General features: G+C 37.2%; 1 protein-coding gene across 5 annotated transcripts in view; it reads right to left on the bottom strand.

Annotated features, from left to right (window-relative positions):
• The window catches only part of ZNF385D (zinc finger protein 385D), a 417,872-nt gene that overhangs the window by 168,645 nt on the left and 221,995 nt on the right, over window positions 1–27,232 (bottom strand). The window lies entirely within an intron of this gene.

The raw sequence follows: 27,232 nt of genomic DNA on the forward strand, positions 1-27,232 counted from the left end.
TGGCAAATAGGTAGTTCAATTTCAATACAGCTGAACTGATTTTTTAAATGACAATTTCTTCACCTGAATAACAAAGCATGAAGACAGGAGACAAATGACAAAAGGATCTGCAATGGAGTTTATAACTTTTCACCCTCCAGGTCTCTAGTTGCTTTCTGGCCCAGGTTGATAAGTCATTAGCAGCTGGTAAGTTTTCTATTATTCTGTGGCAAATAGAGTGGTCCAAAGTTTGTAAATACGTCCCCACACAGTCCCTCATGCTACACAAACCAGTAGCAGCTTCAGAGAAAGAAGGACCAAAGAAACACCAGAATGCTGTCAACCATGTACATGGCAGTGCCATGGGATGGATCCGACAACATGCTAGTGCAGCAGTGTGGTGCAGACACTGTGGTCTGTATTTATGCACACATGTCTCTTCTCTGAATCAATAGAGGACATTGGTTTCCTGCTGTCAGCCTGGCATGTATCAGTGATAATACACTTATACTAAATAAAGGTAAAAAATAATGGACAGTATGCTGAAGTGTTTATTTCATTATAATAGGATCTAATGGGATGAATGCTTTCATTCTACAGGAAAGAGGATGACAGGTATAATTCATTTAAAGCTCCACTTCTTATTTGTAAAACCACCACACAGTAAGTACTATTTCATGAGGTCCAATCACTTCTGGCAAAATTATCACAGCAGCACAGCAGGCAAGGAAAGCTCCAGTTGCGGCAGCAGAGGTAAGAGCCCTGGTGTACAGTGCCGCATGCATCTCTCAGCAAGAGTCCTCTGCAGCATTGCCCTCGTGAGGTTTCGTGCCACCTGTATGAATGTTACTGAGATTAAATGCTGACAGGGAACTGTGGCACCAATTTCAGTCCTGTCCCTCACCGGCAGTCCCACTGCTATTCATTTCTGATACCTAGCCTTTCTCAGTGCCTTTTCTTATTTCAGCTTGCCCCTAGCAAGAGGCAAGCCCTGAACCAAGAGATCCATGGTACACATAAACTCCCAAATAAGCTTTGCTTCACGACTGAAAAGCACACAGTGCAGGAGTGCACTTTGAGGCCACAGCGCAGAAGGGAGGAAGACCAAATGTTCTTGTGTAGGTCAAACTGACCAAGAGTTAATAAGTTAAGCAGATCTTAAATCACAGTGAAGAAATGCCATCTAAAAATTCCTGTAGGAATAAAAAAGCTGTCTAGAAATCATGGCCTATGTTTCAACTACATAGTTTTACATAGTGTGGACAGCACATAACAGAGGGTTTCCCAGCATATTCCATTCATTTATTTCATCATTACAATGCTCATTCACTTCTATAACAACAGGGAAGGGCACCTCGCTAAAAGGGAAAATACCATCCTCAAAGACTGGTTTAAAATATCTCAGCTGAAACACTCTAATGTTCCCTGAGCAGTAGGTATAAGCTACTATCAGGAGCCTTCTGCAGCACAAGCATTCCCTCCTCTCCCTTCATGGAGGGTAAAAGCTCAGAGAATCAATTCTCTGTGAAATCCTTCAGCTCCTTTTCCAGCTCTGAAGTGCTTTTGCAGAGGCACTGCGTGACGTCCTTTGAGACAGTCTGCACCCAGGCACAGCATTTGCCTGTTAAGCTGCATTTACCGTATGACAGAAAAAAAGGATTGGGGTTATTCTGCCAGGAGTCAAACTCCGCAAGATGTGGGCTACCTCAATGTTCCACCAAGCCAACATGCCTCCTGACTCATGCCATGGGAACAGAATGCTTATGTCTGTGTAGATGTGCTATTAGTGCTCAGGCAAGGACCCTGCTGCCTTTAAACACCTCTTCTTGAAATGCTGTTTTGCTACAATACCTGTACCAGTTTGGTCGTGTCTGATGGCAGCTCAGATCCTTAGGCAACGTAAACACCAAAGTGCCACGTGTTCTGACTGACATGTTCTCCACTACTTGGCTCTGAATGTTACCTCTAGTTTTGTTTTGCCCTGTAGGATGTAAAACAAGATGGACAACCTCCCTCCTCCCTATTGCATCTTGTTTGTGTTCTGAAAGTAAGTATGCAATTAAAGTAAACAAAGAAACTGAAATAAGAACTTCAATTTCTTTTCATTTCAACTACAGAAATGCAAGGTAGGAGGGAAAAATCATGGGAAAGCTTTCACAGCCCAAATTCACATACTCTATGACAAACTCTGCTTTCACTCACACACATACAACATTAATAAGCTGCAAAAAGAAGTAGAGTTTCAAGCAAGGAAGAAAAAATAAATTTTATTCCCTGAGTGGGATATTGTCACTGTCAGTGAAAGCAAGGTTTAGTTTAGTAATTGCAATCCCAAATGGCTGGTGTTTTAATGCAAGCACTGAGGATTCTGCTGAGAACAGCTGTAGGGAACTACGGTCAGGAGCAGCAAACACTTATGTGTGCCTGGAGATTTGAGTAGACCCAGCCTGTGCATGCAGGATCATGCAGAATGAATGAGCAAATTAGTCCATGATGTCAGCCCATGGTGCAAACTCTCCAACCATCAACAAGCCGGCACAGGTTAACCAGCATTTTACTTTGCTACAGATACCGGTGAACTGCAAAATTATCATATTTTCATGCATGGTTCACATAGCATAAACATAACAAGAATAAAAGTACTTCTCCTAAACCAGCTAGCCCTCATTCTTATTTCTAATAAAAGAAGCAACTTCTACTCCCTGAAATCCTCTTTTCCAACAACCTGTTTCTTTTTTCATAACAGCATCTCTGCCTTAAGTTCTTCAGCCCTTTCTCCCCTTGGTAAAAGCTTTGCCCCAAAGGGCAGATTTTCAAAACACGGAACAACCCACAAGATGTCATCTCCTTGGAATAAACAAAATGCACGAAGCAGACATGGCCCAGAAGTACAGCACAAGCCCTATACTTGTCCAGACCTGGGAAAGCTACAGGTTATTCCCCACACCTGACTTGATCTAGAGACAGAGGGCCAACTTCATAAAGTAGCTCCTCTGTTCTGTGCTTTCTACTGATGTTTATCTATCCAATGATTTAAGCACTGCTTCCATAATAAGTATTAAAGCCACTCACAGGCAAGACTGTTGCAGAGACTAATTAATATTTAACATTAATGCACCCAGTTAACTCCCTAGGATTCCTGGAAAACCCTCTTCCAGTCTTGAACTCTCCCAGGAGGCAACTAATACTAGATTTATATATACCCAAACTATTACCAATTGGCTTTGATGAATGCCAGTTACTGAGGCTGACCACAGATCATCTCTTGCAAATGCAGAAGCAGATCGAGGAACTCTTTGCTGGCAGAAGTATAATAGTAGTCAACAAATACACTAGTGACACAACATTTTAAGTCTATGCATCATGTGCAGTAGGCTAAAAGATGGCATAGAACTCAGAGGTTTCCAGATTTTCCTAAAATAATTTTTGTCTACTGTACAGAGAAAGCTATTAGGAACAAAAATTTATTGTGGAAACATTCATTTCTGAAAATAAAATGAGAAAAACAGTCCACATCACACTTGGCCTATTAATTCATCAAATACATCCCAAAACTAAAAGATTGTTGCAAGCAAAGTGGGTCTAGAATTTCCAGATAATTTGGAAATTTATGTATTGAAGTTGTTTCATTCCTATTAGTGACCACAGTGCAGAAAGAAAGAACAGCAAACAAGCCACAGCTTTGTAAGCCTCCAAAAGTAATTGAAAATGTTTCCAAGCACACATATTTTTGTGCCTCAAATCAAATATACTAAGTACATCAGCTAGAAGTTTGGTTTGTTTTTATTTTGAAGCCATCTGGAGCAGTTTAAGACATACTACACAATAATGCAGATTTTGTAATTCATTACTAATCTCCTGAGGTTACACTAAAGGATAAGAAGGGAAGGAGAAAGTTACATTTGTATATTTTAAACAACCACATAGGCTCATCTTTGGTTTTGAACATTCTTCACAGGCTAAAACTACCAAATGTGTTTTTTACCCTTGACTCAGAAGTGTCACTTCTGGAAATGTGCAATATTTGTCACCATGAATACCATTTAACTGCAGCAGTACCCGAAGGAACTCTGTAGCACAACACGTGAATACAACTGGAGGAACTTAATTAATCTTCCTGTCACTTCCATGATGCTTTTCATTAGTTTAGCTGCTATCTGATCAACTGCTCCTTTCTCTATTGGAAATGGCTAACCAGAACTTCCTATAAAAGCATTTTCAAGAGGTAAACAGGCTCACTTTTGATTCTGAGAGCCTCTACAAAGCTTTGCCAAGCAGACTTTATCAGTTCAGTAACAGTACTTACAGCACTGCTCTTTTCAAGGAACTGGGATTTTCCACATACACAGCTTAAGAAATATAAATAGAAAAATATGCTTTTTTCTAAGCTTAAAGCTACTACTTCTGGTATTTTGTAGTTTAAACAGAGATAACATGTAGCAATTGAAAGGTCATATTCTTCTGAATTTCCTTCTCATAGGCATGGATAGTTATTAAATAAAAAAGCAGAATGTAACCAACATAAAACCAAACCCACATTTTGGGCACCGTTGCTGCTAATTGTTTCACTAAATGCCCACTCCTGTCATCTTCTGCTCCTAAGCATGGGACAAGATTTAAGTTAATAAATGTGAATGAATACACAACTGGTGCAGAAGATTCTTTGACTATGTATATTGATAATTTTAAACAGAAATATGGTCTAAAAAACAAACAAGACCAAGAAGCTTGTCTGAATGCATGTCAAATATATTTTCAAATACCCCATACACAAAATGTAATTTTTTCCCCCTCAAAAATGAAAACTGGAATTGATGACAACACAATGGCCAATCTGCATAATCCTCCCTCTTCCCCTTTTATTTCTGTAGATTTCAGAACAATTTCTCTAACATGTGGGGTTTGAGCATATCACAAGCAGACAATTCATCACTACTTCTTGTGAGATGAATGATTAATTAATGTTTCACTATTTCTGTCCATCTTTCCAACACTCTCTACAATTTTGCAATATACCTTGTAGACTTATCACCAAATCCAGACATTGTATTCTTGCAATTTAAAAAACTTGAATTTAGAAATCCAGATGTTGTACTAAAAAGTTTTTTACAGATTTTGCACTCAGGATTTTTTTATTTTTGCACTCTAATTTACCAGATGCATCTGTTGATCTATGAATGGATGCATTTTGCATTTCTGATTACAGGATCAAATGGCCAAAACCATGCACTTCTATTATTTCTATAATATTTTTTATCAATCAACTTATAAGTCTCAAGTAAAAAATTAGTATATAGTAAACTCATTACTCATTCTGCCAGCTTTTACTGTGTTTGATGAAAGTAAAATAACAATTTATTACATTATTAATTAGAGATCACATCATTTAGTTTAAAATTATAAAAAGCAATCATGGCACAGTTACAAGCCTATGTTTTAAGGTGGGAATGTTTGTTTGGGGGCTTTTTTGGGGGGGTGATGGGTTGTTGGGTGGGTTTTTTTGTTGCTTGTTTGGTTTTGAGTTGTTGAGTATTCTTTTTTTTCCTTCAACAAGGTGCATCAAAGAACTGGAGGTTTTCTCAACACTTCATTTAGGACTCTTGTGTGCAAATTGTCCAGGACTGTTGAATTTAAATAGCCTTTAGTTCAAGCAGCTGCTGCTTTACATCTTCCTTTCTTTCCTCCAGGCCTTTTGGAAAGTGCCTTAGCACACTCATTACATGGAGACTGCATCAAGCATTTTTCAAAATATAGGATAAAAATATTTTTTTACCACTTATGGTGCTTTCAAATCACTCGTAACAATCTTACTATCTCCATCTAGTGGCTTATATGATTAGGACTTACTTTTGCTATTAATACATTAAAATCTTTTTATTGACCTTTGCTTTGCCAACCACAGAATTTTCATTTCCTGCTTCCGGCTTTCCCTATAAATTTTCTATACTTCTTACTTCTAATTTATATTGATTAGTATTTGATTCCCCTTTTTATAATTTTGTTCCATTGTGTTTTAAATTCTAGCTGCTCTGCTAATTTTGTGGCTGAACCCAGAAAGACTTTTAGTTAAAGTTTGCCATTTTCTGAACATGAAACAGCTTTTTAGTCATCTAGTGAACTCTAGTAATCTAAGGCAGCATCGATTTTCCTGCAAAGGCTTTTTTAGCTCTTTTCTTCCCAAACATTTCTGCTTCTAATTTTCCTATAAGAAATATCTTGAAACACAAAATCTGCAACCGATATTATTTGTATTCTGTTTGCTCCTATAGAACATTAAAAATAAATCCCTTTCCATACCCTTAAGTACCTAAAGGGAAGCATTTCAAGATACATGCACAAAAAAACCATTCCTTCATTTTTTTATACTGTTCAAAGAAGGAAAATAAAGCAGCAATGCAGTATGGTTTTAAGTTTCCCCGCGATCATGAAGGCACTGAGCTGTGGTTTAAGTACTTAACTGCAAGAGGAAAATGGCAGCATGAGCAGTCCCAGTGTGAATGGGTGCAAAGCAGTTTGCTTTCTCTACTGGATCAATCAGTATAGAAAGGGAGGCTGGAGCACAGACCTGCAGCCAGGAAGGGACAGAAACACTGCCAGCTGCACAACATTACAACTTCCCTCCTGCTTTGGAGAGCTGAGATAATTTGCAGCAGCACCCAAAGCGATTGCAAGGTGCCGGCACCACATTTGCAGCTAAGAAGAGGCAGGAGCTTCAGGCATGCCCTGTTTTAATGACCTTAAGAGAGAGCACCTCAACTAAAGCAGCCAGTGCTACAGACACCTCCTGAGGCAACTCATCCCACGATAAATTGTAATCTGACAGGAAGAAATTTCATCTCCTGCTGCATAGAAACAGTTAAACTAACCTCACAGAAAATATTATTGCTGCATCCAAATTCCTCTCATATTCAAGGAAAAAATGTTTTAGCTAAAACTATCAAAGGAAATGCAAGTGAGAAAGTGCCATGCAAGAAGAGGAGAAGACACAATGGCAGCAGGCAAGACACTAATTTGAGGCTATAAAAGGATGCAAGTTATAGAATAGAATTCAACTTTTAATGAGATTTTTTTAAAAAAATCTGCATTAGATTTATTCACAGCAGCTCTGAATTTCATAGGCCTGTCCACATGTAAGCATTTTGTAATTCCACACATGCAAGCTCCACAGCAGAGTGCAAGAAACAAATTTTCATGAAGTGAAAATATCAGCAATACCTCGCTGTAGGTGGGATTTGACTCAGAGACTGACACTTCAGGTTTTATGTGTCTATTTGTGTGTGTACCTGCAATCTGGATGTCTAATTTCCCACCACAGCCAAAGAAGATCAAACTGATGCAGTCAACAAAGTCAGAAGAGTTATTCATTACATCTGGAAATAGACAACAACTTTGGGTGGCCAAGCAGCTCTCCAAGCTCCATTACTGCATTGACTGGAGTTTCACCAATCCAAAGGGAGCTTAGACACCTACCTCACTGCTAGAGACACACACATGTACACATACACACTCTGCCAGCTGAATGCCAGCCAAGGCTTCCAAATCCCTTAAACAATCTGGGATCCCTGCAGATCACCCACACCTACTGAATTTCAGCTCCATCTGGGATTACCACAGCAACTACCAACTATGCTCACCAACATTAAGCAGCACTTAAAACAGAATATGAGGAACACCTGCAAGAGAAACAAGCATATAATTTATTCAAGAAGATTTGAATCATCTCCTAAGGAATTAACTATAAATTAGCTTCCCCAGTGAGTGGGGAAATTTCCTGGGCTCTTACGTGACCCTAGAGTGCCTCAATATTACACTCTGCAAAAAAAAACCCAAAGATCAGAAATGCCTGTCTCAAATATGTCAGGCACAGAAAAAAGTAAAACTCTTGAATGACCAAGCTCTCATCCTACAATAACCATGGTCTGCTAAAATCCCTGTATTTTAGCTTTAACTATTTTAACTTAAAGTATTCATGCTTACCTTTAAGAATAAAATGGGAGCATGTCACAAAGTTGCTGTTAGGTGATGTAAGCGTTTAGTGTTAATAGTGAACAGGAAAAGAATGTTAAAAATCATCCAGAAACTATTTATTTCTTCTAATTTCAAATGCCTCAATACTCTTGTCCTGGGGAAATGGAAGGGTGTAACTGCTTCTTAACATTCTGCCAATAATGTTCAAATACAATCCTACCTGGTTTATAAAAAACAACAGTAAAAGGAGTGTTTTCATCTCTGTTCCCACCTTTTGATCTTGTTGACAGAGACTTCTGCCACTCTAATTTAGAATGTCATGTACAGCAAAAAACTCCTGTCTGTATCTGTTCCTTTCTCATTGCATCTCTTTTCTGTACAGATTCCTTTTGATCTGCCATACTTCTGAATTCAATTATCAGGTTTGAAAGCACCCTGCCATAACAGCAGCCTATAGGTAAGCTCTATTTCCCACAGCTGAACAAAAACACTGTACCCCAAAGCCATATACATTCTTTGACATGCACTTTTCAGGGTCTGGCTCAATACAAACACTTTGCAATTTATTTATGTCAATATACTTAGAAAATAAATAATTTTGAAATTCAACAGCCTAAATAGAGTGTTGTGGCTATTTTTAGATAATTCAGTGGTTTTTAGTTTGCTGCTCAGTAACACTTATAATAAGCCTAGTTAATCTGGGCATCTAAATATGTATAGAGGGACAGAAAATTCTGGCCTAAGCCTTCAAAGAATTTTTTCTTCTCTGCACTATACAGATGAACAGAGTACAACAGATGGAGATGTATCTCATAGCTTCACTTCATATGTCCACAGAGCACTACAGTTGAAAGAATTTCAGCTAGGTTTGAAAGCCCCAGCCACATCTCTTTAGTCTCTGTAGATGTGAGACGAGTGCTCCAAGTGTACTGACTATGGTTCCATCTTGTGCAGGAGGACCATGTTATGTGAATACTATAATAGCCTGAAGTGTTAATGATGAAGAGCTGGCTGTAGGGGTCTGCATCTCTGCCCAGCCTGAGGAAGGGTGCGCAGATAGCAGAGTAGAGGATGCAGGAATGGTGAACTGGACTTCTATGCTCACTTCTCCTGCAGATCCTCCATTTTCTCCATATATAAGAAGGTGATTGTCATTTCATGAACAGTTATGTTCTGGCTGCTCAGACAGAGTTGACTGCAATGTGGAAGTGACTTCTAGTTCATCTGAGGGTTACACTGATTTGGCAGTTTAGTTTTGTGCAATGGAAAACTGCATCACTGACAGAAAAGCTTTCATGGAAAATAGTGTAAGAAAGAGAAGGCCACAGTAAAACCACTTAATGCAGAAGTCTGCAGTGCCTATTTAATCCCACTAAGGTTATTTTATCATGTTCTCTAAGTTTCTGATACTTATGTACTGATACACTTTTCATCACTTATCTACCACTTCCTTCCTTAATCACTGTCCACCAGAGCATTTAATTAAGTAATTATTTTTACCAAGAGTAACTGTCTATACATTAAAATCCACTGGCCCATGCTCTATTTTCATTTTCATCCTTTAAAACCAATGACTTTAGGAACAAATTCAGGAAGTACCGAGTACGAGGCAGTGCACTGTTGCATAAAGCATATATGCATGCTAATATACACACGTATTTGTATCCAGCCTCGTGTACACACAAATGCATGCAGTGTAACACAACAATGCTATATGCTTTCTCAAGTGTATAATTAACTTGCTACACAGGTCAAAAGCCATGCTAGGATTCCAGTTCCCTCATTTTTTTTCTCACTCATTCCTCCTCAACAAGGCGATTTATTTTTCATCATTGGATTTAAAGCCAGTCGAAGGGCAGAACTAGGAGTGATAAAATTTGCAAGCTATTGTGTTACTTTTTTACTTCCTATCAGTATGCCAAAGACATTTGATTAGAAGGAGGAAGTTAAATTATAATGAATATTTCAGCATTATTTTTTATTATAATTTGGGATATTTTATTTATTATTATTATTATTATTATAAATAATAGTATTTATAATTTCATGCTCATTGCTGCTCAGCATAAAAAATGTCATGACTGGCTATTGCTCTGTCTTCTAGGTCTCATAACTGTTCTGACCAGGTTAGAAACCTATTTTAACAGAATATCCCAAACAAAGCATAAGGTAAGAATGAAAGAGAACCATGGTTTTAGTTAGGGTCCTCTGAGATGGTCTTCTGCTGGAAAAAACTCCAGTGAAACCACCTGACAGATGGGAAGAATAGCTCCAGATAGAGCTGGCTAGCAGTTCTGCAGGCTGTATAAGTCTTGTCCCCTTATGTAGGGATTCCTATCCACAGTTCCACAGCATGTGCTTTACCTCTCATCATCACCCAGTCCCAGCAGGAATTGGGAATACATTCTCCTGGGCACCTGCTGTGTAGTTTAATAAGCTTGTGATTTTATAAACTTCTGTCTGATGCTATGAATGTCTTAAATTAGGACTCCACCAGAGTAAACAATAAAAGACAATCTTCAGGTTAAGTGTCTCACATCAATGTGTCACCAAAGATAGGCAAAACCAAAGGAAAATGCCTTGGTCTGAATCAAGACTATTAAAACTGTCCTCAGTGTCCATGTAAGCTACTTATTAGGTTACTGTTTGGGGTTTTTTTCCCCAAGATAAAAAATGCCAGCTCACTATTAAAATACAATTTTTAACTGAGAATATGCATCACAAAATTGATGGGCAGTCTCCTGCTAATTGAATTTTTTTTTATAAGTAATAAAATGGGAGTGTGAGTTATTCTGAGAGTTATTCTTAGGTGCCTCATTAAAGGGAATCACAATATATTGATATTTTAAAGAGAATTATTAAATATTGTCTTTTCACTGGAGTTAGATTTGAATATAAAATCCAGAAAATTAGAGATTCAGATAATTTTGAAATAATAACAATCACAAAGAAACTACAGTTTCAAGGCTTCAATGTATTTTATCATTTGTACTTTCAGGGTTTCTTCAGAAGAAAGTTACAAAAAAAAATGCAACAGTCAAACAGCAATCTCAAAGAAACAGATATTTCTTTACATGTTATGTGACTACTTAATCTGATTTGCAAGTTTAGAAAGAGATGAACTAGTGGTTTGGTTCTGCTGTTGCTCATACTTCATATTTCATATTTTTCTACTATAGTCGTTTGCCCTTTTGTAAAGAGTAATTTTAAACTTTCCATTGAATATTTTCTAAGGGAAGGTCAGATCTGAGAGGCTACGAATGGATTAGCCTTTGATCTTCATTCCTTGACTAATGTGTATTCAAGCCTGCCAGGAGATTTTCTAAAACGACAGATGCAAGACTGACTGAACAAGAAACACCTTTTACTTGGAAGGGGAACATCACAGGAGTTGCAATAGTTTTTACCTGGAAATTGCAAAGTATCTGATTTACAGAACTTTAAGAAAGGCAGATGTTTAGTACTACTACTACACATATGTACATATTTTTGAATGCATCAGGAAAGCAAAATTATGAGATAATAAAGGGATATTACATGAGTCATCAGAGCTTGTACATTATGAGGGGGATAATTAGTCATTTCTGATGACTGGATACCATAAATAGTATTTCACTGTCATTCTAGGGTCACACCATGACATTCCTATAGAACAAATAAATCCTTTAAAGAGGGACAGTTTAACTGTAAAGCTCCTCCAGTGGGAAGCATCACTATACAAATAACTCTCTCCCTTTTTATTCCTAGCTAGAGACCCTTTCAACTAAGCAAGGTAAATGACCCTCACTCACTGCCAGCAAAATATTGTCACCTTTTGAGATGTTCCCCCCACCAGTGTCAAGATATACTTCACAGAATTAATCTTTCTGTAACCTGACTGATGAAGTCCTAATTTACCAGACTTGAGGCACTCATAATATAAAAGGATGAAAGGACATTAGCATTTATGATACAATATTAATATTTTTGCAAGAGCTATTGCAGTTCCTACTAGATGATTTTATAAGATAGGAAACAGTATACCCCTGTTTTACAGATGAAATGTGGATTTAAAATATAAGAAGAGGGATTAGTTAGTGAAATAAAAAAGGCTGAATCCCTGGAGTTCTCGACTCTACAGCAGCATTCAACTCACAACATCTCCCATCACATGAAAAATGCAACTGTGAGGAAGTGTATATAAACCTGTACTAATCCCTCCTAATGCTGAAAGAATATACACAAAATAGTTTATTATTTGTAAGAGAACACTGACTCACATTTTCCTTACACTGTGTTCACGAGACAAAAATGGGTCATTTTCTCCTTGTATAGATTTTGTAAGACTATCAAAGTTACATTGGGGTGAACCTGACCCAAATTGTGTCAGGAACAGGGTTGTGCTGCTAATAAAGATAAAGGTCTGTTCACTGTGACACTATTGAGTAGTTTAAAAAAAAAAATCTTGTAAACAATTGTTGTCAGCTTTCAAATGCAATTTTATAAAACTCTTGTGGCCTTCAGACATGCCACACTTTTATCCTTATCACCACATTAAATCATGCTGCCAATAATGTCTTCGGGAGGAATTTGAATTCTTCAGGCTTGAATTTAATTACATTATGTAAACTAGGAAATATCTTCAGTGCACTTTGAGGGAATAGCTTATCTTGGAAATTGTTAAATTCTGTTTTGTTTAAAATATTTACATTTTGATAACTTTATTCTGCTGCATATAGCATTTATTGATCTTTCTCAGGAATCCATTTTCAATATAATGAATTCTATTTATTTTCCATAAACTCTTGACTGTGCTAGGCCATATTCTTACACAGCTTTTAAGGAAAAAATAAATTAACATGGTTTTGAGAGCATAAATATTTTGTTTTATAACAATTATAAGACAGGGAAATACAACCTTACACATTTTTTTTCCTTTCCTCTGGACACAGTACTTTAGTCCACGTCTTGGAACATAGTAGCAATACCTTAGTTAAAATTTTTCAGAGTAAAAGTATGGTTATGTTGCCTGCTACCTGCACATGGAAGTTTTTTTCTTTCTGTATTATGACTCACTTTCTTTCTATATTATGACTCATTACTTAATTTCTGTATTATTACTCATTGACTCATTCAGTAAATGTTTTGTTCTTGTGGGTTTTTTTGTTTTGTTTATTTTGTAAGGAATTTGAAAGTATTTTCAGAAGCTCTCTTTTTAACTCATCTCCTGATTTCTTGCTCTTCTTCTCAATCTTCCATCCCCAATCATGCTCTCTTCTCTATCACACACCCATGGCTGTGTTAACTGCATTTCAGATACTATCAAAGTATATTTTTTCCCTCTCATATTTACTTCACAGAATATATCTATAGATGTGAACGCATTTCACAGCCTGTCAAGCCAAGGTCCCCTTCCACCTGCACTCCAGTGAAGTCTTGACATGCATCAAAGTCCAATTCTAATTAGGAGGGGAGGATAGCAAGCAAATATTGCATAGAATTTAATAATCTAATAAAAAAATATGTACATCCAACAAAGGCAGATAGATTTTCACATTCTAAATCCTAAAGTTTAGGAAACCAGATTAGTTTAAAAAAAAAGAAAAATTAAGAAAAGCAAAAATGGAGGAAGAGAAAAAGAAGAAAAGAAAAAGAGAAAAATCTCACTTGCTGCTAGCAGTGGGTAAAGCACTGTTTCCAGCATACAATATCTGTGGCCAACTCTGCTGTAAACATCCAGTGTGCCTACGCAAAAACATTGCCAAGTCAAGTCTTTTTTAGTGCCACCCCTTATGAAGGCCTGGCTTTAAACTGTATTGTTGCAAGTAACAGCATTCTGCTAATATTATGCTATTTTTCCAAAGATAACAAATCTTCCCTACCAACACCCCAGCAAATCCCCCAGTCAGATTCGCTGGTAGGGTGGATCTCAGCTAAGCAACAGAAATGAAGCTTTGCTGCATTCACAGTGCGGGTAATTTTTTCAGCTGGATGTTCCCATGGAGTAAATAGTGTTCAGCTGCACACCACATCTGCTCTGGCACAAACATGTCCAAGAAGGGACATGGGTTTAGCCAAAAAGGGCACGTTTTGCACAGTTTTGGATTCTACTACATTTCCAATGGACAAAGTATATGCCAGACAGTTTTGGAAGCTCCCTAGGAAGAGGAGCATACAGATGAGCAAACATATCACTATGTCTAATAAACAGATCTCATTGCAAATATTGACATTCAAGTATACTTTATGCTTTGGGGGATTGTACTATGTCATGAAATGTTTGATAATTTAAAAGAAAATCCCACTTCCACAGGTTTCAAGCATTTTAAAGGAAAAGTCTTCAGTTTCCACAGTATTGAAACCAAAAAATCATGCAAAAAAAAGTCAAACAAATAAAAATAAATTTGCCCTTCATTTTTTTTAAAGTTTTGTGCTTACATTAAATCCTGGATTATGCTTTTAGTTTGAGTTAGGTCCTCTTAGAGAAGATATGCTATAGCTATTATTTGAAAAAGAATCATTTCAGAGTTTGTTATCAGTATATGCTGTAAAGAAATACAACACAGGCTTGCTGTTTGGCAACTGCCTAAAAGTGCTTCCAACAATAAGTAGGGGTGTATAATTTTAAGTGTATGTGCATATGAAGACATGAAAGACTCCAATTCCCACTTTCTTCAACAACTTGATCACTTAATATTTGTCAACAGCCCCAAGAAATGCCCAGGTGGCTTATATCAGGTGAGGCACATTCTTTGCACCTAGATAGTTGCCATGGAAATAACCATAGAATTCTTTGGCAAACTCTACCTCGGTCCTTGTACTCTGTGCAGAGTGGGAGCTGATGGCACCCACAAAGTGGCCTGTCACATCTAAGCAACACAGTTCTGTTGAATAACTAACACATTTGGAAAACAGTCATGGCACTGAGTTACAGATTCTCAGTCACAACCAAACTCTCTGTATGTGATTGTGATTTAAACAACTTCAGTAAAATAAGCTTTTTAAGTCTGGGTAAGAAGCAAAATCCTCTGAAGGACATCTGCCGCCTTTGTTGGGTCATCTCACGTCAGGTGCGACAATTCCTGATGGGTTGACAAAAGGGACTATCAGCTGCAATGAGGATATAAAAACTAGCTTCTGACAAAATCTTTTGAATTTAGAAGTGGACCAATGCACAAAAATTATCCTTCAAGCCAAACTTACACAAACAAGCCCTTCATTTAAGCTTGCTCAAATGCACAGATTAACCCAACTGCTAGTGAATTGCTTTTTTTTGTCTACCCCCTCTAATTGTCTTTGTGGACAAATATTTTTGCCATCCTCTGTCAAGAGGAAAACCACATATGATGATTATTCACCTTTGCTGTGACTGCATCTATAAGGTCTCCAAATAGCATCAATTTGGTACCACATTTTTACAGTGCTCTCAAAGAGTGAAGAGAGAAACATCGACCTTGCTGCCCTTTCAAACCTCCATGGCTGAAGTTGTGCCATCGCATGACCTCTGCCTCTAATACACAAGTGCTCTTCAAGAGCTTAGTATACAAAAAGTAATTTAAGGTATGCAACAAAACACAAGGAATGGAGCATAATCTATATCCACATGGTTCCCAAAAGTAATTGTTCAAAATAGTCAGGAAGGCTCACATAGATGGCTTTTATCCTCATTCTCTAAAAACACAAATTTTATTAACTGGAGACTGATAAAGGATTGAGTAGCTTCAAAAATTGCTGTAAGTACCAGCAAGTCACTTGGTCAAAAGATATGGAATGATTTACAGTTATAAGCTGTGATATATAGATCCAAACATAGAGGACTTGAAATCAAACAGTGAAATCAACAATTACATGGCATGTCTGTTTAGTCATGACCACAGAGAGGGATTAACATCCATCACAGACTTTTGCTCTTGTGCAGAACATAGGGAGCCAACAGAGTAATCCAGAGATGTGCCTTGCAAAAGGATCAGACATAGAAAAAAAAAAAAAAAAAAAGAAAAAAATTGCAAGCCCAAAAGACTTTCAAATATTGTTTTGGAAAAGGCAGAAAAGACGATTTATTAAATACAAGCAGAGATGAGAGTGCCTCCAGGGACCAGATTTATAATAATTACTACCTCTACTGACAGCTTCTTGCCTTTTAAACTTAGAAGAAAAGGATGTGGGAGAAGGTCACACACAAGAACACATTTGTCATCCAAGATGCTGTCCTCCATTTCTATGATAAAATAATTTCTCTTACAATATATTGCAAAGCAATGGACTTCAGTTCCCAAATTATGCTCTGTTAACATGAATCACACAGGAAAAGCAGACTCTCATTTATTTTCCCCCTTTTCAGGCCCACAATTTTTTCTTCAACTATTTCATTTTAAGTGAATTTTTGTATTGTGCTCATGTGAAATAACCCAAAATCCTCACATCTCCACAAATAAAATGCCTGGGACAAGCAAGTGAAACACTGTACCAAAAAATTGAAACAGCCTCTCTCTATCATGCTTGCTTTCTGTCACAACCTGTTTGGCAGGATTCAGTCAGGACTGAGGTACTAATGTGCTGCTGTTGGAATGATCTCTTTTTTCTGGCCTTTAGTCCTCTGTCTGAGGAAAGCTGTCTCCCAGGGAAAGTGTCTCACAAAAAATGTTCAGTTTACCATGCATAAATTGTACTCAGGTAGACAAATGCCACACTTGCTCTATGAGGTCAAGTCAAAATTTCCTGGTTTTACTTCCCATTCTCAAGGCTGATGCTACATCACATTTTGCTGTGTTGGATGCAGTCCCTGAAAGAATATCTATTTTAAATTAGCAGAAACTAAATGATTAATGCAGTATTGATTGCAAAGAAGTTTGTGAGTAGAGAGTTGCCAAGCCTTTGGTTTCCATACCTCATCAACAGTCAGGTCTCAGAGATTCATTTGATGCCTCATACACATCAACTACCTCATTCATACTTAAACAAGATTTAAAGTATGTTCTCCAAACAGAACAAGGTACTGAGGATAAAATATGTGCCCACCAAAAGAAAGAGTTTTTTCCTCTGCTGGAATTTCTCATGTAAGTATATAATACCTTGCATTCTGTCCACCTGACTGCACACTGAGAGTTCTTTAGCTTTAATTGTAATGTTCTCATTTCTATTCATAAAGCTGTGCAAGAATTCAATACAAATACAGTTTGCATGTATGTATAACCCATCTGTAACTCATTTAGAATTTAAAAATCACCTTTGTATTCCCATATGATGTCACTGAGCCAGACTATGCAAACCATTTTAGAGCAGCCTTAGGAATGCATTTTAGCCATGTGATAATGATTAAAGAATATAATCCAAAGTGGCTCCTGCACTACAAGATACAGTCACTTCTGACAACTTCTCTGTTGCTGCTTATAAACAATCACCATTACTTTCAAATGTTCTCTTTCTTTAGAGAGAAAGAGTAAATATATATATATATATATATATATTTTTTTTTTTTTTTTTAATAGAGAAGGATTAGATCAAACACAAATACTATTTAAATTTCACTTCCAGTCTGGGGTCACTGTGAAAGCCCCAGTCAGCTTCAAAGCCACAACCTAGGAAGAATCATCTTTTACCCTGACAACAGTTAGATATAGGACATGGATTTGAAGGAATTTTTCAAGGCCATTTTCTATATCTGAGAAGCTAAAGCTGTTCCCAAAATAATTTGATTGACACGCATAGACTGAAAACATAGATGGTAGGCAAGTCTTAGAGAATACATTTCTGCCCCTAGCTGATGTTATAGACCTCACTGTGGACTTATCAGGATTACCAGACTAATTTAGCTGGCAATCTATATCTTTTGTACAGGTGCTTATCAGTCTGGCAGAAGAGTATTATCACTTAGTACAGTTTGGGTATTAACAGCTAGCAGTTCTGTAGAGCATATTTTTCTAGAAGCAGGTTGATTTTGAGTTTTATATCCTATTAAGTAAAAACAAAAAAAATATCACTCAGCATAAATTTGCCAATTACAAAGTTGCCAATGAATTCCCTTAAATCAGCTTTCCAGAGCATGGTTATTATTAATAACACTGTTTCTCTACTTGCTACTTTTTATCTGATACACTCGCCCTAATTAACATAAAGTTTGAAGCAACAGTCAAGCAGAGATAAACTGAAGTTGAGTGGGTTTCTTAGTGCCTAATTACGATGAGTTTAGGAATTTCACAGAATATTCTGAATTAGAAGAGACCCACAAGGATCATCAAATTCCAGCTCCTAGGCCTGCAGAAGACAGCCCCAAGAGTCACACCATGTGCCTGAGATTGTTGTCCAAATGCTTCTTGAGCTCTGTCAGGCTGGTGCTGTGACCTCTTCCCTGGGGAGCCTGTTCCACTGCCCGGCCACTCTCTGGAGGAAGAACATTTTCCTGCTATCCAACCTAAACATCCCCTGACACAACTTCAGGCTATTCCCTTGGGTCCTCTCACTGGTCACCAGAGAGGAAAGATCAGTGTTTTGCAGAGAACTAAGAGTTCTTTGTGGTGACAGCAACAATCCGTGCTGAAGGTGATGCACTGACATTTATCCCTGCAGTCTGATATTATGCTATAGCCTATAGAGCTTGTCATGAGTTTCTTCGGAGAATGGAAAGAGAATGATTTCAATTACGAGAAATTCCCAAAGTGCAATGTTTGTGTAGCCATATGGCTGCTACTGTTAAAACCTGTTGGTGACACCCATGTGAGTTTCTACAGGAAGCAGCCCAAATGTCTGCTTCCTCAACCAGGTTTCCCTAACTTCAGCTCCATTGTTTTCCACTGCCAGTGGCACTATATGTTAGGGACATACACATCCTCATCTATTCATAGATATGAGCAAGAGAAATCTGTATCCAACCTGCAGGTAGAACATTTTGGTCCAATCACTTTTCTTAGTTGATAAAATGATGACACTAATCTTCCACTGGTTCTGCATTACATTATGAAACAAAAGTCTAATTTCAAAAAACACACTGCCTGCCTATTAGACACATTTTAATGCTTTAATGTGACTGTTTGCACTTCACCAGATGCCTTAAAACCATAGGTCCACTTTCAGTCAGTATATTATCTCAGAATCAAGCTTAACAGGTACACTAATGTGAGGAACAAACCACCATTTAAAATGCCTCCTATTGTGCAGTAGTGTTGTTCTGGAATAGTACTGCAACAGCTACTAGAGAATAACAAGGCTATTTATATATTTAGTGCTTGATAACTCATAAAACTAAGTTACATCTAAGTAATTTGGGGGGCATTAACGCTTTTCAGTGTCTGCAGAATAAAAGTATGCTAATGAACTAAACAATTTTTTGCATGTAGAAATGAATGTTATCTTTCAAACCAGAACCAAATTCCCTAACTAAATCTCTGAATATAATTTCCTGAGCTTGTGTGAAGTGCTCCTTTATGTATGATTATTATTTTAGTAGCTCTGCTAAAAAAGTAAATCTCTTACATTCATTAAAAACTAATAGTTGCCTTTTAAGCACATTAGTGCAAATATATTTACCCCTATCACAAAGAATCAGGCTACACTTTGCTGACATTCATTACCAGAAAACAGGCTAATTTGTCTTTTTTTCAAATGAAGCTTTGTTTACTCTGTCATATTTTTAAAACTAACTCCAAAAGCAACTGTAAAATGTAAATTAAACTTCATGTATTATTACTTTTGAATCCCCAACAAGCAGAACTTTTAACTGAGCTTTGCATTTTTTAAAGAAAAAAAGTGATTATCCTCAAATGCACACAGGTTATGGCCCACAATTTCTTTAGATGCATTAGCATGTATTATTTTCTCCAGTATTTGGAAAAACTCCTTTCTTAATTTCTGCCTTTTCAAGGTACCTGGCATTTAGCAACAGGCCCAAAACAGCAAAATACCTCAAAGCTTCAAGAACATCAAGAATAGGTTTAATACCTATTGAAGTGGAAAAATAAAGGACCTAAGGTTTACTATCTATCCTGTATTACAGAATATATTTCAAATATGAACAGAGAGAAAATGTATAGCATCAATTAATTGCTAAAGGAGTCTCTCTGTGTGAAAGGGTCAGCTTGAAGAAGAATATTAATTTGGGTGTTTTGATCCTTAGACACAAGGTGAGTTGTTGCCCTGACTCCTTGAGCTGTACTTGAAACTGCTGCACTCTAGGCATCCAAAAGGAGTTTTCTCTAGATATTATAACTTATAAAAACTGAAAGTCGATGGTTTTATCACATATGTATTGACTATTTTTTTTTAAACTAAATTCTGGCATGTTACTCAGAACTCTGAACAGATCTACTGTTAGCTTTCACCATTAAGAGACACAAGGCAAGGTGAATAATGGCATTAGAAACTGGCCCATTACATTATGAAAATCAGTGTTTCATATAAACGGATACAGGCATGCAACTAACAAATACTATGGAGTTTCAAGGCTCAAATAATGACAAGTTTGATGCCTGGGTTATTCATACCCTGCACGATTTCTATGGAAAGCCATGGATGTGGTACAGACTGTAAAATTAAGAGAACAGCTGTACAATCGATCCCCTTATTGATTTTAGAAGACTGATAGCAGTCTTGAAAAGCTGAGAAGAGGGATGCCAGGGAAATGGACTAACCAGGCCCAGGAATAATCTGAGAGAAGTCAGTGAAAGGGAAAGGTTGTGCATCCTCTGATAAGCAACACAAGACAGGTAAAAAGTGCCAAAAGGTGAAGGCAGGGGAACTCTCATCCTTGTAAATTAATGGGAAATACTTAGTATGCCTGCTGCTCCAAGCAGTGTGGGAGACAGGGAGAGCACTTCCCTTACACAAGTGCCTTCAGGCTCCCACTGTGAGGTCTAGCACCCACAAAGGGTCTCTGGCAGCACTATTGCTGCCCTGGGTCTAAGGCCAAGATTTGCCTTAACAATCCTAACCAACACCCAGGAATTATTTCACCTTTGGAAAAAGTGTTAAGGCTACCCTGATTATTTTACTTCTTTGTGTCACAGATTTTTCAAAATTTGGCAATCAAAGCTGTAAATTTCTGCTTTGCTTGAATCCAAAGTGTCTGTTTATTAACCCATAAAACTTTATTAGTGTGAAAAATGAAGACTGCTCATCTGAAAATACAAGTCACATTAACTGGATCCACTTGTTTCCCAAGAGGCAGAGTGCTGTGGACTGACAAACCACAAGAGCCTGAAAGTGAGTCTGAAAGGCTCAGGAATGGGAATATGCTTTCCACCAAGCTGCAAGAATTAGCTTGAGGATGAGTTTATCAAGCCCTCAGGAAAGTCTTCCCTACCAGTTGTAGCTTCATCCCTTTGATAACTTTAAAATGAAATGAATCAGACATGCTATATAAAACAACTTGCAATGAGAAGACCATTTCAGCGTCATTACTTTTTACTCAGTAGGGAAGAGATACAGGATTTTCTGCAGTTTCTTCACATTTTTTTTTCTTCATAATTTTTTTCTTTTCCCAGCTAACCTCTCCTCATATCCCCTGTTGTTCTTCCCTAAAATGTATGTTAGGGAGAACATTGCTGGACAGGCTGTGCTGTGACTTTACCCCCAACTTTGATGAGTACAGAAAAACCCTACAATGATTCAAGGCATGATCAGAAGGACCTGACTTACCCAAAGATGCCACCAAAGCTGCTTTATCACTCCCCTCCTCAGGTAGACAGGGAGAGAAAATACAGTCAAAGACTTGTGGGTCAAGGCAAGGACAGGGAAAGAGAACACATCAGATACTCTCATGGATCAAAAGGACTTGAGTCAGGGAAATTAGTTTAATTTATTACCAATCAAACCAGAATAGGATAATGAGAAATAAAACCAAATCGTAAAACACCTTCTCGGGTTTACCTTTACTCCACACTTTCTCCAACTCCTCCACCCGCAGTGGCACACAGAGAGAGAGGGAATGGGAGCTGTGGTGAGTTCAGCACACCTTATCTCTGCTACTCCTTCCTCAGAGGAAATACTCCTCACACTCTGCACCTCAATTCATGTAGGTGAAACCCTGCTCCTGTGCCTGGGAGCACCTCCTTCCCTTTCTTCTTCACTGACCTTTATTGTCTGCAGAGCTGTTTCTCTCACATATTCTCACTCCTCTCTCTGCCTACTGTTACTCCTGACCAATTTTCCCCCAGTGGAAACTGGGTCTACTGAGCACAGGGTAAGCTTCCAGCAGCTTCTCAGAGAAGCAACACCTCTACCCCCATCCTCTCCACACAAGCCAAATACACCCTCTAAGTTTCAGGTTTACAGCAAACAACTTCATAGAGAATTGCTACTTCCAGACAGCAGCACTGAGAAGCCCAAGTACAAGATGGCTTTTAATACATAAAATAATTCCCCCTTTTTTTTCCTTAATCTACATCTTCACAAAGGATCAAAGGACATTTAAATGTTGCTATTACTCGTTAAGTTCAGGTCTGATAACTCGGTTTGTATGAGGAAATTTTTGTATGGTATGCATTGAATTAACTAACTTGACAACCACCTTGTCTTAGCTTAGTGTTAGGAATGCAGAGTTTTAAATTTGCTTTTCTCTAATGATAGCTGGATAAATTATTTCCATGGGATATTCAAAGCATCCCTAGGGCTTAAACTACCATGAAGTAGAATGAACAGAGAAAAAAAAACAAAAAAACAAAAAAAAACCAAAAAAACCAAACAGAAAAAACAACCAACAAGCAGATATAATAACAAGTCCTACATATACTGCTCACCCTGCAATCCAGTTAGTAGAAAAAAATGTTTTTTTTTTTTTATTTAGGCCATTAAATAACCATCAGTGTGTGATATCTGGGACCCTGATATTAGAATCCATGATTTATTTATATATTTTTTTTTTTTTTATTTCGTTCTTTCCTGTTCCTTAACTTGTCTCCTGTCTTTGGATATCCATGGAGTATTTCTTAACATTAAAAATAGAAACAGATATCTGTCTGTATTTGGTGTGTTATAACTGAATGGTAACTTGCTCTTTTTTATCAAACTATCAGCTATTAGGAGCAGCAATTCTCATCTGCACAGAAGAATCAGTTAAACATCAAGGACATTTTAAGGTGCTGTAGAAGTAATTTCAAAGAGAGGAGAAAAGCCCTTCAGTACTCTCAAATTTTTATTGTGACCCTGAGCCTATTTTAACAGAGAGAAAGAGGAAGGTGTCTGCCAGTCTAAATGGGAATAGGACAGGACCCCAGGGAAGATTCTAAATTCTGTGTGGTTTTCCTATTGAATCAATGTGAAGTCTTTCATTTCTGTAGTAAGTTATACATATTTTCAGACAGTGTTACATATCATGCGCACATATACTGAAGAACCCAAACAAAAAAGTCATTAATGAGTGGATAGACTTATATCTCAAATATAGATAAATAAAATCTCCTCTCCTAACAGAACTCGGACCAATGACACCTGCATTTTGTAACCATATTATAGCTGCACTAGAAAACTTGGTTTCAAAAGTCATGGAAGCTTAGTGGACTTGAATTATGCTAAATCAAGGATTTGGGACAAGGTAACTTCATTATCCTATTTTCAATTTCCAGATAAAATAACATTTGAAAAAGAGCTAGTATAATCATTGGATAATTATTTAGATTGGATATTCCAGGAAACCCTCCCAGTAATCCAAGGTCAGCACTCTCATAAAACTGAAGTCTTCCGGCACAATCCTGAAATAAGGATTTTTTTGGCTGATATAACAGGACTTCAAACAAATGGATAACTTTACAGAGAAAATAGTACTTAAAATTTCAATAATCTTTTCCTCCATTCTCAGGATTTACTGCTCCTATTTATTCACACTGTCCTCTTTGGAAAGTATTTAGTCCAACAATTTCAACAATATTGCACTCAGAAATTATTTCTCTCAAATTTACCATGCCATTTTTTTCTCCTAAGCCTTCCTTTTTACCCCCACATCTGTGATCGCCTTGCCATTGCCAGAAATTGCATTTTACTACATTTATTTGATAAAGAGCAATTCAATTAAGTGAGGTAGGAGTACTCTGAAATTGCTCTCTTTATCTTTTACATGTGTTAAATATTATCAATAAAGAAGGGTTCTGCTGTGTTTCAAGAGGGACTATACTTATGCCATAATTCACATAAAATAAATATAGAAAGGAAAACATTTGTACAATTTGAAAAGCTTGTCCCTTTCTTATATTCTGCTTTGGAAGTATTCACCATATTTCTATAGCACAATGATCTATCTGTTTTTTTATGATTAAGAATTTATTTTCCATACTTCATGACTTTTAAATGACAGAAACCATTTCAAAATTTCCAAAAAACACAAACCTAACCACCCCCAAAATCCCAGTTTATTTTTTTTTAAATGAATACTGGAAATTGCTCTAAAAACATCAAAATAAATCACTACAATTGAGTTAAAAAACATTCTGACATTTTCAAGACATAACATTTAGCATTTCCATTATGAAACAACTAGAAAGGCTTCCCAAGCATTTTTAAACACAATTCTTTTAAATTAAATGTACAGGCTCTTCATTTCCTGTTTGATTGATTCAAATTAATACTAAGAAATTCTTCTGAGGAAACAACAAGGTTTACTTGTAGGTTCTGAAGTCCATATCTTGTGTAACTAAGGATCATGACCTTTCTTCTGAATGGTCTCAGGGAAATACGGGGAGCATTGTAAAAAATGTTACTTATTGGGAGTAAAAGTGTTCTTAGGCTTTATGCTTGTAAAAAGTATCAACAGCCATGAAATTTCAATAAGACCCAGACCATAGGAATTTTAGGGAACCCTTAATGGGAGTATTTCACATTTCCTACTCTAGTGTAGTGATGTTGTCAACTGTTATCCAACTAATGTACAATTCATATGCAGAATCAGGAACCACCACCAGACATTCCCCTTCCTGTCAGGAGAACTCAGTGTAGGATCCAGAGACGAACTGTCCGAAGATTTTTTTTATCTTTCTACATTCTTGCAGGGCTCCTTAAGAATCTAATACAAGTATAAGTCCCACAAAATGGAACTTACAGAATCTGCAAGGCTTTTGAAATCTGGGTCTTAAATCATCTTCTGGAGCCTCTCATTAAATAACACATGGAATAATCTATATTACACATTCAAGGCAATTTTATTCAGAATACAGAATCATGTGTTTTAATTTACAAATAGATGTCAATCCTTTTCTTATGAGTCCTTTATATACTGCCTAAACAACCAAGAATGGCATAAACATGTTAGATGCCCACTATATAAATGTCAGTGGTAAATTAAAGTTGAAGCACAGACAGCCATTTGTTTAGAAGATTCAATTACCACTTTCATACAGAACGTGATCCAGTACCCTTTCTGACACTGTTTCCTATTGCTGAAAATCAAAATTTATAGGAATGAGCTTTCACTTTTCACTAAAGGGACCCAAACTCATAGACCTCCTGTCACTTTAAAATCATGCAGCCAAAGACAATGTTTAAGCAACAGACACTTTCAAATAAATAATGCAAAGCACTTGAAGCTACAAATGTAGTTGGCAGAGATGGAGTACTGTTTATATATCCTGTCTGGCCTGACTCAGTGAGCATATTAGGCTTTGAATGCAATACAGACAAATGAAGAACAAAAGGAACTAAAACCTTACCTAAGGAAAGCTATTCTTATAGAGATACACATAATATTTTTCCGTATTTATTGCTTTGGTAGTTACATCCCATATCTATTAAACCATGAAGGCAATATAAAATTAGCTTTGAAGTAGTTAAGCTTATAATGATGAATTACGCTGGTGTCACTCTCACTCACTCTCTCAAGACTGCTCTCTTAACCAAATCAAAGGGGGCTGTCCCAGTCTACCTTGCATTGGTGCAAGTCTTCACCTCAAGTCCTGTGTGCAGCTTTGGGCAGCTCAATATAAGAAAGACACAAGGCTATTAGAGAGTGTCCAAAAGGAGGACTACAAAGTTGGTGAAGGGTCTAGGGAGGAAGCCATATGATGACTGAATAAGGTCACTTGCCTTGTTCAACCTGGAGAAGAGGAAACTGAGGGAAGACCTATAGCTGTCTACAGCATCCTCACAAGTGGAAGCAGAGCAGCAGGTACAGGTCTCTTCTCTATGGTGGCCAGTGGCAGGGCCATGCCATGACAGGCAGTGCCATGATGCTATGTCAGGGGAGGCTCAGACTGGATATTTGAAAATGGTTCTTCACCAAAAGGATATTTTTGAGAAAACACAGCAGATCCTCTTTTCTTAGTACCTCACATGCTATCATGACAGAGAGTCAGTTTATTGACTCAAACTCTTTTCTTGACTGAAGATATAACAGGTAAGCTCTTTAAAACAGTCACTTGTGTCTTTAACATTATATGCTCATTTTCACAACATGAAGCACAAGCACAAACACCCAAGGATGAAATAACACAAGTAATATCACACAGCCTTGAGATAAATGTCATTGTAGATAATATTTTAGCATTTTATTTCGCATTACTCACATTTCAATACTTTAAAATTGATGATTAAAAAATCACTATCTAACCACAAGGGCTCTTTGCCTGTGATCAATTCAAGTTCATGCCACAATTACGTGTGTTCTTCTAGATCTAATAGAGTTTGCTCTATTTTAACATATGCGGCTGAAATGTAGAAGGAAAACTAAAAGCAGAAGTAAGCATGGACTGGTAACCAGTGAACAACAATGGTGTGAGGCTGGAACTCTAAGTAGCATGTGAATTATTCAAGATCAAAAAGGTGGCATAACATCTTGCTAATTGTCCAAGAGGCATAAATTCCAATTTTCTCTAGGCAATACATAAATTTGGTTGAGTGAACACAAGTTATATACACAGAATAACACATTTAAATTTAGATTTATTTCTCCATAATTGAAAAGTGAATTGGAGTAACAATTCATTTGCTATAGCCAAGTTTTCTCTCATTTCTAACCCTTGTGAAAGTCCAAACTGTCTCCCTGAATGTCACAGGTCAGAGGTTCCCATGATGTTTAATAGGTTAGGGAGGAATATGCCTGTGTAGGAATGGAAACAGAGGAAGAGTAGGTGCATTTCCAGAACTGTAGCTCTCATATTGTGACCATGGTGTGCATGTAAAACCAGATGATCAGAACAGCCACTTGTAGGACTGGAATCACATCACAAGGCATGACTTTGGTGAAGGTGATTAGAGTTTTGTTAACATTGAGCAAGAAAAACTGTGAGTTAACACTAACACTCTATGCCACAGTTTTCCTAAGGCAGAAAAATCTGCCTTTTCATTTTGCTGACTCATATCATAGCCAAACAGAATAATTACTTCTCTGAAA

Source organism: Zonotrichia leucophrys, chromosome 2 (assembly GCF_028769735.1).
Source record: "Zonotrichia leucophrys gambelii isolate GWCS_2022_RI chromosome 2, RI_Zleu_2.0, whole genome shotgun sequence".
Lineage (NCBI taxonomy): Eukaryota > Metazoa > Chordata > Aves > Passeriformes > Passerellidae > Zonotrichia > Zonotrichia leucophrys.